Source organism: Odocoileus virginianus, chromosome 34 (assembly GCF_023699985.2).
Source record: "Odocoileus virginianus isolate 20LAN1187 ecotype Illinois chromosome 34, Ovbor_1.2, whole genome shotgun sequence".
NCBI lineage: Eukaryota > Metazoa > Chordata > Mammalia > Artiodactyla > Cervidae > Odocoileus > Odocoileus virginianus.
Genome location: NC_069707.1, coordinates 11,549,364 through 11,565,187, shown reverse-complemented (window position 1 = coordinate 11,565,187; position 15,824 = coordinate 11,549,364). Strand labels below are relative to the sequence as shown.

The window sequence follows — 15,824 nt, the reverse complement described above, 5'->3', positions numbered from 1 at the left end:
CCAGGCTCTGCAACAAGAGAAGCCACCGCAGTGAGAAGCCCTCACATCGCAACTAGAGAGTAGCCACCACTCTTGGCAACTAGAAAAAAGTCTGTGCCGCAGTGAAGACCCAGCACAGTCAAAAGTGAAAATAAAAATAAATAAATAAAAATATTATTTAAAAAAAAAGAAATAAGAATCCCATTAAATACCATCTAACCAAGTGCCCTTGTGGCTCAGCTGGTAAAGAATTCGCTGGCAATGCGGGAGACCTGGGTTTGATCCCTGGGTTGGGAAGATGCCCTGGAGAAGGGAATGGCTACTCACTCCAGTACTCTGGCCTGGAGAATTCCATGGACTGTGTAGTCCATGGGGTCGCAAAGAGTCTGACACGACTGAGCAAATTTCACCTTCACTTTGAACCAAGTGCCCTCATGAACCGCTGGGACTCAGAATCCTGCTTAGCCCATTTGGGTCTCTGTTTACTCATTCAGGGGTGTCTCCCTCTTTCCGGAAATCAGCAGGTCTCTGACTGTGAGAGTGCCTGAGTCCAGCAGCATCTGATTCCCTCCCTGTTTTTTAAAGAAAACATAAAAATAGGTGTAACCAAGATGATCAGATGATGAACTGGTCAGAATTGGGGTTCCTTCCTATGAGACTCTGTCTGTTCTTCCTTTCTTCTTTCTAAGATCTTCCCCTAGCTGCCAGCCTAGCAGAAAGTAGAAGCCACATTCCTGGGTTTAGTGTTAGCACTCGAAATCTGACCTTGGGCCTCAGGTCCCTGCTCTGATGAATGTTCCCCGAGTCCTGGCTTCCTCTAAGCTCCCACCACACATGTCTGGTCTGAATCCCTAATTGCTTTCTGCAGCTCTTGTTAAGCTCTGTTCCTCTCCATCGGGATTGGGGATTGCTTTGAACTTTACCTCTTTTTCCCAGACTTACCTTCTTGAGTTTTGCTGTCTTTATCCTCATCATTTCTTATTATCCCTCCTGAACAATCCCTGTAGCCCAAATACAGAGCAGTTGCTTACTGGAAATATTGGGGAGGAAAGCTCTGACATCAGGACTCTTCCACTGCCTGACTCAGAGTCTGAGCACTGCGTTTGACCTTAGGACTATTTGGACATTTGATTCAAATATCAGTCACAAGTTCATTAAGTGCCCTGGTGATTATGATTTGGTTTGTGTGTGTGTGTGTGTGTTTAGTCACTCAGTCATGTCCGACCGTTTGTGACCACAAGGGCTGCAGCCCGCCAGGCTCCTTTGTCCATAGAATTTTCCAGGCAATAACACTGGAGTGGGTAGCTATTCCCTTCACCAAGGGATCTTCCTGACCCAGGGATAGAACCTACTTCTGCATTGCGGGCTTCCCTGATAGCTCAGTTGGTAAAGGAGACCCTGGTTTGATTCCTGGGTCGGGAAGATCCCCTGGAGAAGGGATAGGCTACCCACTCCAGTGTTCTGGCCTGGAAAATTCATAAACTGACTGTATAGTCCATGGGGTCGCAAAGTCAGACATGACTGAACGACTTTCACTTTCATTCCTGCATTGCAGACAGATTCTTTACCATCTGAGCCACCAGAGAAGCTCTTATGTGACCATTGGATCCGGTCAACCCTGCCCTTCTAGGCTGAATCTGTATGCTTCATCTGTCAGCTGCAGGTAGCATCTTGCCTCTCAGGGGAGGCACGACAGATATTACAGGGAGCAAATAAACTCTAAGAGAAGGACTGAGGAACTTGCCCACTTAAGGACATGGCTTTGTGCCATCATATTTCTAGGGTGACCATATGTTCCAGTTTGCCTGGGATCATCCCAGTTTATGTTTGTTGTCCTGTCATCATATATAAGGCCCCAATCACTGTCCTGATTTGGATGAAATCTTATATGGTAACCCTTCATTTTTCATCTGAAAAATACAGATAATATTGCCAAGCCTTTCTTTCTTGCAATGTTGTTAAGAATAACCAAATGAGATTATATTTATGAAGGTATTTCAAAATGATTTAAAGAAAATCCTCTCTGGCAACATGAGGTGGTGGTATTATTTTTTGTTATCATCTGTTTTGGCTCTAATAGACTTATTAGTTCAATTTCATTTTCTTGGATATGTTTTAGATTGTTGAGGTCATGAAACAAGTTATCTCCTGATTAGAAAGGTGTTATTACATATACAGTTCCATTAACAGTAAAAAAAAATCTCAGTTTTTCAAGTTAACACTTCATTTAAAAATACAATTGATCTTTTACAAAATAGAAACATGCTAGTGCTATAAATTTCCCCCACTATTCATGTTGGACTCTGATTTAAAAAGATATAGAAACAGAACTTTAAGCAAAGGATAAGCAATAAAGCACTCATTACTGCAATAATACAAATAAGAAAAAAAAAAAAACTCCTCAGAATACCTAATGCTATATGTATTCTGTATGTGTGTGTATTTTGGGCTCAAGTTAAGATATATGAACTTGATAAGTCTGCATTTGCCAGCATCTGGTGGCTCAGATGGTAAAGAATCCGCCTGCAATGCAGGAGACCTGGGTTCGATCCCTGGGTTGGAAAGATTCCCCAGGAGGAGGGCATGGCAACCCACTCCAGTATCCTTGTCTAGAGAATCCCCATGGATGGAGGAGCCTGGTGGGCTACAGTCTACGGGGTTGCAAAGAGTAGGACATGATTGAGCAACTAATCCCAGCACCCTAGTACTGAAATAGACACATATTCTAAGCAAGAAAGGACAAAATTTGGAGTTGAGTAACCAATAAAATGGTGAATCAGATCTAAATACCTGAGAACTGACTGTCTTTTAAGTATTGACATTACTTCTTTTAGTTAAAACAGGCCAATAACCCACCTGTAATTAAACTCTGGCCTGATTGTGCTGTTCTAAGTGTTGCCTCTGGTGCAATAATGTGTTTTCTCAAATGGGATTGTTCTTCTATTGCTGTTGATTCCTAAATGACCTGATATTTCCTAACTAGGGAGAAAATGTGCTTATTTAAATGAAATCATCCTTTCTTTCAGAGTCCAACAGTATCATTTGGTATGTGATCTATTTGGGGGCTTCTGATGATGCCTCCAGGCAATGAAGGAGTTAATGTTCCTCAGATGGACACTGTGAGTTCCTTCAAAGGGAGGAAAGCATTTATGGATTTCACAGGAGGATCCTTGTTTGCGCCATTAGCGTCCTTTATCCTGACTGCTCATAGCAGTTTTGTTTGAAAGTGGAGAAATGTCATCTGTACTAGAATGCCTCTGAAGTTGAAAACTGGTTATCTATATGTTCTGCTTGACAGGTGGCATTAAAGTTTTTTTTTTAAATATGAAACTCCATACAGAAATATGGAATTTTAGCTTCTCAAAAAATGGAATACTTCATGTCAATGAGTTGGCTGCAAGCTGAGTAGTAAGAAGCTGTTCTAATGCTGCCCTCAGTGGATGCCTGGCATATTTGACAACCCCCTCTCCTCTGAGACGTTGATTTTTGAAGTCTTAATCTACATCTTCATTTATTAAACAAATTATAAAGACTTCAGTTCAGTTCAGTTTAGTCACTCAGTCATGTCCTACTCTTTGCGACCCCATGGACTGCAGCACTCCCGGCCTCCCTGTCCATCACCAACTCCTGGAGTTTACTCAAATTCATGTCCACTGAGTCGGTGATGCCATCCAACCATCTCATCCTCCGTCATCCCCTTCTCCTCCTGCCTTCAATATTTCCCACCATCATGGTCTTTTCCAAGGAGTCAGTTCTTTGCATAAAGTACTGGAGTTTCAGCTTTAGCATCAGTTCTTCCAATGAATATTCAGGACTGATTTCCTTTAGGATGGACTGGTTGGATCTCCTTGAAGTCCAAGGGACCCTCAAGAGTCTTCTCCAATACCACAATTCAAAAGCATCAGTTCTTTGGTGCTCAGCTTTCTTTGGAGTCCAACACTCACATCCATGCATGACCACTGGAAAAGCTATAGCTTTGACTACACAGACCTTTGTTGGCAAAGTAATGTCACTGCTTTTTTAATATGCTGTCTAGGTTGGTCATAACTTTTCTTCCAAGGAGTAAGTATCTTTTATTTCATGGCTGCAGTTACCATCTGCAGTGACTTTGGAGCCCAAAAAAATAAAGTCTGTCACTGTTTCCACTGTCTCCCCATCTATTTCCCATGAAGTGATGGGACTAGATGCCATGATCTTAGTTTTCTGAATGTTGAGCCTCAAGCCAACTTTTTCACTCTCCTTTTTCACTTTCATCAAGAGGCTCTTTAGTGCTTTTTTGCTTTCTGCCATAAGGTTTTCATGCAAAACCCTGTTCAAGGAACTGAGTCAATATGTGTATGGTTCTTTACCCAAAGATTCTTGTGGAATCCCTGAGATGCTCAGTGGAGGGCATTCCATGGACACATGAGATGGGATGTGTTACCTATTTCTGTCTTTGAAATTCATAATGCATTTGTTGTTGTTGTTCAGTTGCTAAATCGTGTCTGACTCTTTGTGACCCCATGGACTGCAGCATGCCAGGCTTCCCTGTCCCTCATCATCTCCCAGAATTCACCAAAGTTCATGTCCATTGAATTGGCGATGACATCCAACTATCTCATCCTCCTGCCGCCCTCTTCTTTGCCTTCAATATTTTCATAATGCATATTGGCATATAAAAGGCTCTGAAAAGGCTTTCAGTAGAGAAACTTGTTGAATATTGCTTAACCATTGTTTATTTACTAAAAAATATATATATATTTAAAGTAAAAACGGGGCTTCCCTCATGGTTCAGTGGTTAAGAATCTGGGGACACAGGATTCTTGTGCAATGCTGGGGACACAAGTTTGATCCCTGGTCAGGGAAGATCCCACATCCCAAGCAACTAAGTCCTTGGACAACAATAAAGACCCAGCACAGTCAAAAATAATTAAATTACTTTCTTTAAAAAAAAGTAAGAGCTATTACTTCCACAAAGGCTGATTCTGGGGAACACACTTTAAAAAAGAGTGATCTGTAGCTTGGCTTATAAATTGAAGGCTGTTAACATTTACATATTAATAAGTGTAGGGAATAAATTAGAAACTTGGGAAAGTCTCTAGCAAAAATATTCAAAGGGGGAGAAATAACTGAATTAAAGACTATTTGGAACCTGAAAGAAGGCTCATAAGATATAAAGACTCATGCCTTTTTTTCATAAAACACTAATATTGGATGTACTTTTCCCTTCTCTTTTTAAAAATTACCATTTGTATGGAGAATTTTTAAAAATTCAGTCAATGTGGCAAGTAGGAAGAGTAAATAAATGTGAACTATTTTGAGGACTGATTCATTAATACATTCATGTATTTACTTAACAAAACCAATTCTTGTAAGTTTTACCTCCTGAATGTCTCCAGAATGCACACACTCTTATCTAACTCACTGGTACCCTTATAGCAGCTACTCCTGTCACCTGTTTGAGGTCAACAGATCTGAAAGGCCTCCTCACTCTAATTCACTGTACACAGGATGAGCTATTAAAAATGTGACTCTGGAAAACTGAAGGGCTTATAGTTGTTTTTGAAGATCAAACTTCTTAGGAGGTCTGCAAAGACACAGATACGTTGGGTCCAGCTCCCTCCAGCCTCTGTTAATTCAACCCTCTCACTCTTTTTCTGTGTTACATTCTCTCAATCTCTCAAGCCTTTCAGTTCTTCAATGTGCATCTCTCTCTCTCTCTCTCTCTCTCTCTCTCTCTCTCTCTCGCCCCAGGGCCTTTGCACATGTTTTCGTTTGTCTGTAACTTTCTCCTCTCCCTCTTGTCCCTCCCTCCCAAATTCTGCTGGGTTGGGAAGATCCCCTGAAAGGGAAATGGCAGCTCATATTTTTGCCTGGGAAATCCCATGAATAGAGGAGTCTGGTGGGCTACAGTCTATGGGGTCGCAAAAGAGTTGGACACTACTTAGCAACTAAACAACAACAATGATGTCCATTTACTAAACTCTCAGCTCAAATAGTGCTGCTTTCTTGACCTATCACCACCTCAGTCCTACGATTATATAAGATTCCCCTGTTTCATCCTTTCATGTAGCACCTTCTACAGCTATCAGGTTTTGTAATTCATGCTTTTTGTGATTATTTAATCAACATTTGTCACCTTTTGTTTACTAGTTTCCTAGCATCTGGCACAATGAGAAACATTCAGTAAATAAAAATGAAGAGGTATGTGACAGAAGATAGAATTTTCATGCTTATTGGCAAAAGAAGTGGCAGAATCTACCTTTTGGAGATTTAAAAATAAGCCAAGATTGTTCATGAGCTGGAACATTAATCCATATATTTTGACATAAACTTTTTTTCTTTTCTTTTTGCTGGTGGAGGGGAGGGAGGTAGGATGAAACTAATGCAGCAGCAAAGAAAAACAATTTTTTTTTTCTGGTGAAATAAGTAATGGTTTTCTGGTTGGATAATTCTACACACGGAAAATGATTGATTAAAACTTCCTGCAAGCTTGGGCTATGCAAATAAAGCAGGTGTCTATGTATATGCCAGGCTTGAACACAGTCTTCAATTATATTTTGGAAAAATTGCCCTGGTTGAGCTTTGAATCATACTTCCACATCTGTCAGTATGTTCCAGTCACTACCCAAACAGGAAGCAGACATATCCAACTAGGCCAAAAATGATAAAATAATATAAATAAATATAGTTTGGCTTCCCAGTATGGGGTGACTGTTCCAACTTACTTATTTCTCTTTCAATGGAAAAAAATAATGATAGAATGATCATGAAGATATAAGTATTGCCTAACAAATCCCTTGGTGTCACCATAAATATGTGTTACATTAGCCAAAAGAATGACTGAATGAGTGAATTTCAGCAGGGAAAGCGATCTGAGGACCTGTAGCACTTTTCACTCAATCCTATGGTCATCTACTATAACCAAAATCGCTTCTGAGAGTTAGCTCCTCACTTACAACCTTCTAGTACACCAGGGTTTCTTGGGCAAATACTTTTTATGTAGCATTAAAGAGTGCCATAAAGAAGGCTGAGTGCCAAAGAATTGATGCTTTTGAACTGTGGTGCTGGAGAAAACTCTGAGAGTCCCTTGGACTGCAAGGAGATCAAACCAGTCAGTTCTAAAGGAAATCAGTCCTGAATATTCACTGGAAAGGCTGAACCTGAAGCTCCAATACTGTGGCCACCTAATTCAAAGAGCCAACTCATTGGAAAAGACCCTGATACTGGGAAGGATTGAAGGCAGCAGGAGAAGAGGGCAGCGACAGAGGATGAGATAGTTGGATGACATCACCGACTCGATGAACATGAGTTTGAGCAAACTCTGGGAGATAGTGAAGGACAAGGAAGCCTGGTGTGCTGCGGTCCATGGGGTTGCAAAGAGTCAGACACGACTGAGTGACTGAGAGACAACAAAAGACTGCCCTAAGGAGCTCTTACACAGTTGATGAGAAAAGATCCACTTTGTTGCATGGGATGTTTTACTTCTCAGGTAGGTCAGTAGATCAGTGTTTCTGACCCATTTCAACCTAACTGCATTGCATTTGCAGAATCACTTTCTTATGATCATCTTCTGATCTTTTATCCTCACAGGTCTCATTAAAAGTTTCCTCAAATCACTGAAGAGTGATTTCTAGCAATGGATTCAACAGCAAAAATTCACTCAGACGCTTGGTCACATTATTGCCTAGTTCTGCTTTATCTTATACAGCAAAACAACAACAACAACAACAAAAACCCAGTTTGACCATTTAAATAGGAATTGATGAAAATAGCCAATGCTTAAGATGGATTCACATACAGCTGACAGTGTTTTTCAAAATTCATTTTCTTCATTATAAGTAACATTTTCCAATTGACATATTTATTAAGCACCTTTGATGATTGCCAAGGTTCCTTCCAATTACAAGAACATTCTATTATTCTGTTCTTATATAAACCATCTTCACTTGTGATTCTGTGACCCTGATTTGTATGTGAATCTGAACTTAAACTCTGCTCGATTGAAGAGAATAATAATATCCATTTCCAGTAGCACAAGCTTAGAAAATGAGTCATACTACATAAACTAAATAATTGTATTCACTTTAGAAACTAATATTAATATTTTCACTTTTTAAAGTTAGGGTAGGAACAGTATACCACTAGCTCTCTCAACAACTGGAATTCTTCAGATCTGAAGAAAGCAGATGTGAAAGGAAATCCTTTATTCTCAAACAAAGAAGAAACTTGATAGTATACATGATACCTTCCATAATTAATTCCATTAGTATGAACAACTCTTTAAAATTCTGTTTAAAGTATTTCCTAATTTAATATTATATATTTTTAAAAGGACAAGTCTGTGGTACTTATCTAATGGATTTCTTGACCATTTAAAATGAAGATAGACTATATGTGTGTGTGTGTGCCAAGTTGCTTCAGTCGTGTCTGACTCTGTGTGACCCTATGGAGTTGTAGCCCTCCAGGCTCCCCTGTCCATGGGATTTTCTTTTTTTTTTTTTCCAATTTAATATTTTATTTACTCCACTATACCAAAATATTACTCTCATACAAAACTGAGGTTATTTTGCATTCTTTCTTTGTACATCTTCAAAGTCTGATATGTTTTACACTGACACCTCATCTCAAATCGGACTAGGTTCATTGTGAGGGCTAAATAGCCACATGAACTTAATGGTAAGAAAAGACACTGGCTCACCCCTTTCTACTGTCTGGCACATCTGCTTATAGACAAACATCATGAATGACTCTCCCAACTCTCTCTTCTATTGGTACAGACATTAAACAGAGTAAGAGCAGTACTTCGTCTGATACTAGATAAATGGCAGCTGAAAGGGGCTGCCGTGGATCACAGCAGTGGAAGAGAGAATCTTCTTTTAGAACTTACCAGCATTAGCAACTCTCAGTCTTTTCTTACTTATATTGTATGGGTGCATCTGTCTCTCCTATGACATTCCATGAGGGAAGAAATCATTTCTGCCTTGTTTGCCATCATACCCCTGATCTTAGAATGATGGTTTACTATGTGTAACACAAATACATTAAATTTTGTTGAATGAATGAACACAATCTTGTATTGATTATCAGGCCGAACTCGCTTGTCCATTCATTCTTCAGTGTTTTCCAATAGTTAAGACATATTCCACATTTTCTCAGTGAAAGCAGTGAATAACTGTTTTCGTAATAATTTCTAGTAGCTTAACTCAGTTATTAAAAATAGGGAAATTCCCCACTAGTCAGAATCACCTTTATCCTGTCTTCATCAGACTCTTCCTCTGAGAGAGAAAAGAACCACTACACATGCACAGAGAAGAAAGAACAGCACTGTCTCCTAACTCGTGATCCATGGGCAGGGCTATGTATCTGAAGAGGGCAGTTTATAAAGCTCTGAAAACTTCAGAAATGCCTCTGACAAACCATCCCAAGGTAAACAACAAACAAACAAACAAAAAACCTAAAACTGGTAAATGATTTAAATTTTAAACAAAGCCTAATGACATGGCATGTAACATCATGACTAAATTCAAAACCTGTAACAACTACCACCCAAGCTCAAAACTCATTCTTTATGATATACATTCTATCACCATATTACAAAAGTCCTTTTGTTAGTCTTGGGCCTGTAGAAACCATTTTATTTAGAATGTATCCACTGGAAGAATGAAGGCAGTTCTTACCTTTCTATCCTGTATACAATAAATGGCACTTTAATAATACTGATATTTCCCAAATTAATTTTAGTACCCCAAACTGAACTAATCAAAATGTTCCCTGTTAGGCAAAATACTGCAATACAAAACATTTCTTAATTAAACTTTAGTCATCTACTGTGTATAAATCTTTAAAAAACCAAATCATATTTAAAACACACAAAAGAAAATTATTTTTCCCTCTTCTTTTTAGGTGCATGTTCCACGAGTGGTGTAAGTTCAGCCTCCTCACTCTTTCTTTTCTTTTTCTTCTTTGTATGGTCACTTTGATAACCACTGGAGTCACTGCCTTGGAAAACAGGCTCTTGGTCCCGACCTTCCTGGTGCTTCTTCTTCTTCTTCTTCTTCTTCTTCTTCTTCTTCTTCCGCTCTCCCTCCCAGAGGCCATTCACACTGTTACTAACCTGCAGGTCTGTCTCGTCCTTCATGGTAACATCTGCAAATTCTGCTGGCTCTGTGGTACTGCCTTCCGCTTCACATGGCTCTAGGTCTTTCTTCTTTTTCTTTTTCTTCTTTGGAGGTTTTTCGACAGGCTCATCAGCGCCAGTTTCTGGTGCTTTTTCAGGAACTGCAGAGCACTTGGTTTGTAAACTAGTCATACTTAGTTTTCCCCGAATGCAGAATACTCCAGTAGCATCTGAGTCTAAACGAAATACTTCAAATTCTAGTTCATCACCCACGTTTATCTGCAGCGTCTGCCACTGGTCAGCTGGCATCTGCTCAGGTTTAGGGATGGAGGCATTGAAGCACTTATGGACCAAGCAGCCGATGTGGCTGGAGGACACTTTATTAACTGTACCCATAAGTTTTTGCCCTGGTTCAGGGCAGAAAATAACAAAATCTGCTTCAATGCTAAGATGAATGTGTCCTTGATCATCATAAATATCTCCTAATTCACCCACTACTTTGATGTTATCATAAGCAATGGGTACACCTAAAAGGCTCTCGGAATAGCGCAGGATCTCTGTATTGAGCTGTTCTCGAATACCGGTGCGTTTCCTGTTAAGATAGCGGGGCGATAGGGCCATGTGTCTTCGGTGCGGCCCCGCCACCAGGCAGGAGTAGCGGCTATTCACAAGCGCACAAGCAGCCGCGTAGGTAGGCAATTCTAGGCAAGGCAAGACGCCGGCCGGCCCTTCTGAGGCCGCCTTCGGCCGCGGAGCTACTGAGGAACCCGCAGCCATGCGGCTATCTAGGTTTCCCACCCATGGGATTTTCCAATCAAGAAGACTGGATTGGGTTGCCATGCCCTTCTCCAGGGGATCTTCCCAACTCAGGGATTGAACCGGCATTTCTTATATCTCCTGGGTTAGAATGTGGATTCTTTACCACTAGCACCACCTGGGAAGCCCCCAAAGACAGCTTACTATGCCATAGTTTTATTTACTTTTATTTTTCCCTTTTTAAAAATTTTGGCTGCACTGCGTGGCATGTGAGGTTTTAGTTCCACGACCAGGGATTAAACCTGTACTCCCTGCTTTGGAAGCTCAGAGTCTTAACCACTGGACTGCCAGGGAAGTCCAACCATGTCATAATTTTAAATACATTTATTTAAAAATGCTATACTTAATATGCAACTTGAAAATATCTGGACTGACATAAAAAACATATTTGTCTAGTTCTGATTTGCTTTTCTGAAGCCTGGTCATACTTCTTGGCCTTGCTTTTCTGGCTCTCAAGTAAATGATGAAAAATTCCCCAGGTCTTAGGATTACTTCCTGCAATACAAACTCGTATTTTTAACTATCCTTTGCAGTTGTATAATTTCAACTTTGAGACTGATATGCATCATTTTAAATTATTGCCTAGTGTCTTCCTAGGTTTATCAAATATTTGCCTTATAAAGGGTAGCCCTTAAAAGAAAAAAAGCCTTTAAATTTAGTAGTAGGCTTTGTTAGATAGGAAGTAGATTTTATTATGAAAATAGTTGAAATGAAAGGAGTTTTGGGGTCCTCATTCAAAAGGCCACTTAAGTGGCATTAGAATTCTGCTTTAAGTGTGATTGTATGTGCACATGCGTGTGTGTTTTCCATTCCCTAGTCTAATATCCTCAAGCCCTGTTTGGTTTTTTTTTCCCCAAATTTTAAAACCCAACTAATGTTTTACTTTTTCAAAGATGTCCTGAGTGAAGCTAAATTGTCTCCATCCACAGTGGTTCTGAAATCTCTCTCATTCAGGTGTCAGAAGACATTACGATTTAACTCTTCTTATCAGGAAGCAACAGTTAGAACTGGACATGGAACAACAGACTGGTTCCAAATAGGGAAAGGAGTACGTCAAGGCTGTATGTTGTCACCGTGCTTATTTAACTTATATGCAGAGTACATCATGAGAAACGCTGGGTTGGAGGAAGTACAAGCTGGAATCAAGATTGCCGGGAGAAATAACAATAACCTCAGATATGCCGATGACACCATCCTTATGGCAGAAAGTGAAAAAGCACTAAAGAGCCTCTTGATAAAAGTGAAAAGAGGAGAGTGAAAAAGTTGGCTTAAAGCTCAACATTCAGAAAACTAAGATCGTGGCATCCAGGCCCATCACTTCATGGGAAATAGATGGGGAAACAGTGGAAACAGTGACAGACTTTGTTTTTTGGGGCTCCAAAATCATTGCAGATGGTGACTGAAGCCATGAAATAAAAGATACTTACTTCTTGGAAGCAAAGTTATGACCAACCTAGACAGCATATTAAAAAGCAGAGACATTACTTTGCCAACAAAGGTCCATCTAATCAAGGCTATGGTTTTTCCAGTGGTCATGTATGGATGTGAGATTTGGACTGTAAAGAAAGCTGAGCGCAAGAATTTATACTTTGAACTGTGGTGTTGGAGAAGACTCTTGAGAGTCCCTTGGACTGCAAGGAGATCCAACCAGTCCATCCTAAAGGAGATCAGTCCTGGGTGTTCCTTGGAAGGACTGATGTTGAAGCTGAAACTCCAATACTTTGGCCACCTGATGCGAAGAACTGACTCATTTGAAAAGACCCAGATGCTGGGAAAGATTGAGGGCAGGAGGAGAAGGGGACGACAGAGGATGAGATGCTTGGATGGCATCACTCACTCGATGGACATGAGTTTGGGTAAACTCCGGGAGGTGGTGACGGACAGGGAAGCCTGGCATGCTGCAGTCCATGGGGTCGCAGAGTCTGACACGACTGAGCGACTGAACTGAACTGAACTGATCTCATAACCTTATTGTTCTCTTTTTCTGGGGTCATTAAAATAACTACTAGACTTCTCAAAGTTTATGTTAATGAAAGATAATCATATTGTCTCGCTCGACTGGCCAGGGTTAAAATGAGCTATTCTAGAAATGCTTTGCAAAGTTAAAAACTTTTACCATTTCCCTTCTCCCCTGCTAATGGCAAATAGGCCTGGGATGACCTCCTGAGGAGTAGACTGTGGATCACAGGCATCTTGTCAATTTTGCTGGTAGGACAGTGGAGGAAGAGGAGCTTCCACATTGGGGTGGGACAGACATTCGGGAGCAGAGAATGTGTCTGTGTCATCAGAAGCCATAGACACATAGGAAACTCCTGAAGCTCCATAGAGCCATCCATCCGTTCATTCATTTATTCATTCAGTTCATTCATTCATTCCACAGAGACTTTTGGAATGCCTTCTCTGTGTCAGGTGACAGGATAAAAGACTGATTTGTGTGCTCTGGAGCTTTTACTCCAGGTTAACTACTCTTGTTTTCTGATTTGTCTTGCTTCTTCTTTAAAGGGTCTCTCTGTTCTCTCTACCTGTGTTTTCCAGGTTCAAAGTGATTTCAATACATGCTTTTTATTGAGGATGATGTTTGTAAAGGGCTTTTAACATAATCTAGCTGTTGAAAATTTCTTATCTAAGAGTCTCTCTTTTGCCAGAATGTTTTGTCTCCTTCCTTCCTTGGTCTCTTCTTTAATATCATTTAATTTCTTATATGACTGTTTGTCATTCCTTTTCTTATCTCCCTATCCTCTTGAATTCATTTTCTTCCTTGGCTAACTAAATAAAAATGCTTGGAGGATTTTTTTACCCCTATTTAAGAAAAATCTCTTTTATCTCTACATGACATTTTCCCTTTCTGATAGCTCTTTCATTTTAGTGCTTTTTTCTTTTGCCTTTTGTTTGGCATTGCTTTTTATTCCTGTGCTCAGTAAAGTCAGTTTTTTTTTATACATTCTTCCATTTCTTTTCAAGTTGGCCTGTATCTGCTCTCAGTTTCTCTTTTTTCTTCTCCTCAATAAATCTCTTTTTCTCTGTCTGATGTCTTCTTTCCTCTTCTTATTCCTCCTTCCTCTTTTTCCAAATTTTCCAGTATACCTTCATCTTTTTATTTTCCTCAATTATTTCCTTCTTCCTTCTTTTCAGTTATTTTATTCTCACTTAGTATTTTATAGGGAAGAACAATTTGGAAACTTTTTTTTTTTACACTACTCTCAGGAAAGGGTACACTTTTCGGGCCTGCCTCTCTGAACACAGCAACAACACGGCGGAGGTGATGGGTTTGAGAACCTGCCCTCCCCAGTCCTGCAGTCAGAGCATCACAGAGCTGAGGAGGCAGCCAGGAACCCACACTTCAGCCTTTATGCAAAAGTGCTCTTTCATCTCAAATATAGAGAGCTGTTTACTCCTTTCTGAGAAACTATAGTTTAATACCTTTCTCAACCTTTCAAAGTAGCTGTGCCTCCTTTTTCCCAAGCTGAATGAAGCACAAGAGCCATCTCCATGGGATGAAGAGGGCAGCTGAGGCAGAGTGAGGTCCCCCAGTCCTGCAGCAGCTCCTTGGGATCTGGGGGTGACCCAGGACGTGCTGCGGGCGTAGCCTTACCCTCTAGATCCCAGGGGGGCCTTTTTAGTACTTCTTCCTGCCTCTCCCAGCAAGGCAGGCGGCGTCTGTGGCTCTGCTTTGCCTCCTGCCCCCAGGTGCCTATGCCTCTCTTCCTCTTCATCTTCCGAGAAGAAGGCTAATGATTCAGGTAGTTTTCCACCTGTACACGTGCATTGGGAGGCATTGCCCTGCAGCCTCACTCATCAAATTCCGGGCTGTCATCCTCTCGTCAGAAACGCCATAGAACGGATTCCTGACCCTTTGGCTGGAGGGAGGAGGTGGGGTTCAGAACCGTGTGTTTTCCAAATCCCTTCTAGAGGACCATGTAATTCATTCATTTTTGCTGTTCAGTCACTCAGTCGTGTCTGACTGGTAATTTGGTGTTGTGCATGGAAATGCCTGTTGTTGAGATTTTTAAAAATGCACATCCCTCTTACTTGTACTAAAATAGGAAATTCCTTTCATGTTTTCTTCCCCCTGATTTCACTTTTTCTCTATTTCACAAATAACTATCCATAAATACATAGGTTGGATGTAGACTGTCGACAGGTCCCAGCCTTATCTTCCCTAGGTCCTAACCCCTACAGATTTCCAGTTAGAATGAGAAGGCTCCATTGATAGGTTCCAGACTGCTTTCACCTTGGAGACTGAGTACAGTAATGTAGAGGTAGCAAAGATCTGTTTTCACTCTTAAAAGGGGGAATATTTACCAATGATAAATTGTATAGGCTATAAAAATGTAATTTTCAGCTCTTAATTGTATCGACTTAGCATGTTAACACTGGTTGTCTCAAGGGAAAACTACATAGGATTGCCTAATGAAGGGGATTTGGCAGCCCAGTATTTTTGTCACATGATCCTAACGTGCGTGGGAAGGAGTGATAAATGTGGTCCTTTGTTTTCAAAAGCTGAGGGATGCCTCGCTGGAACTTATGCAGTGAGTGGTGGAGGGGGTTTTAGAACTCAGGGCTGTTGACTCCTACTCAGGTGCTTCAGACTGAAAAACAGAGCGTGAATTTGTCCTGTCTTTCAACAAACATTGAATGAGTGCTTACTGTAGGTCAGCTAGGTAGAAAATGGGAACACATAAGAACATACAAACACACTCAGCTGAGCAGGAAGACAGCCCTGAAACTCAGCAGAAAGTGACTCACAGTGGGTGACACCACAGGGCTGTGTGCTCTGCCATAGTCGGCAGAGGGGCTAGTAACTCAAACCTTACAGTTACTGCTTTTATTGACTACTTACTCTGCGTGTTATACATATAAAATGTGCCTATTACATGTTTGTTTATGTCTGTTAACTTAGGGTATTAAATTTCTCGATGATCAGCCCGGT

General features: G+C 40.7%; 1 long non-coding RNA gene and 1 pseudogene across 1 annotated transcript in view; one reads left to right on the top strand and one right to left on the bottom strand.

Annotated features, from left to right (window-relative positions):
* Window positions 1–15,824, top strand: part of LOC110129013 (uncharacterized) — a 71,052-nt gene that overhangs the window by 21,008 nt on the left and 34,220 nt on the right. The window lies entirely within an intron of this gene.
* Window positions 9,417–10,870, bottom strand: LOC110129010 (DNA-directed RNA polymerase I subunit RPA43 pseudogene; annotated as a pseudogene).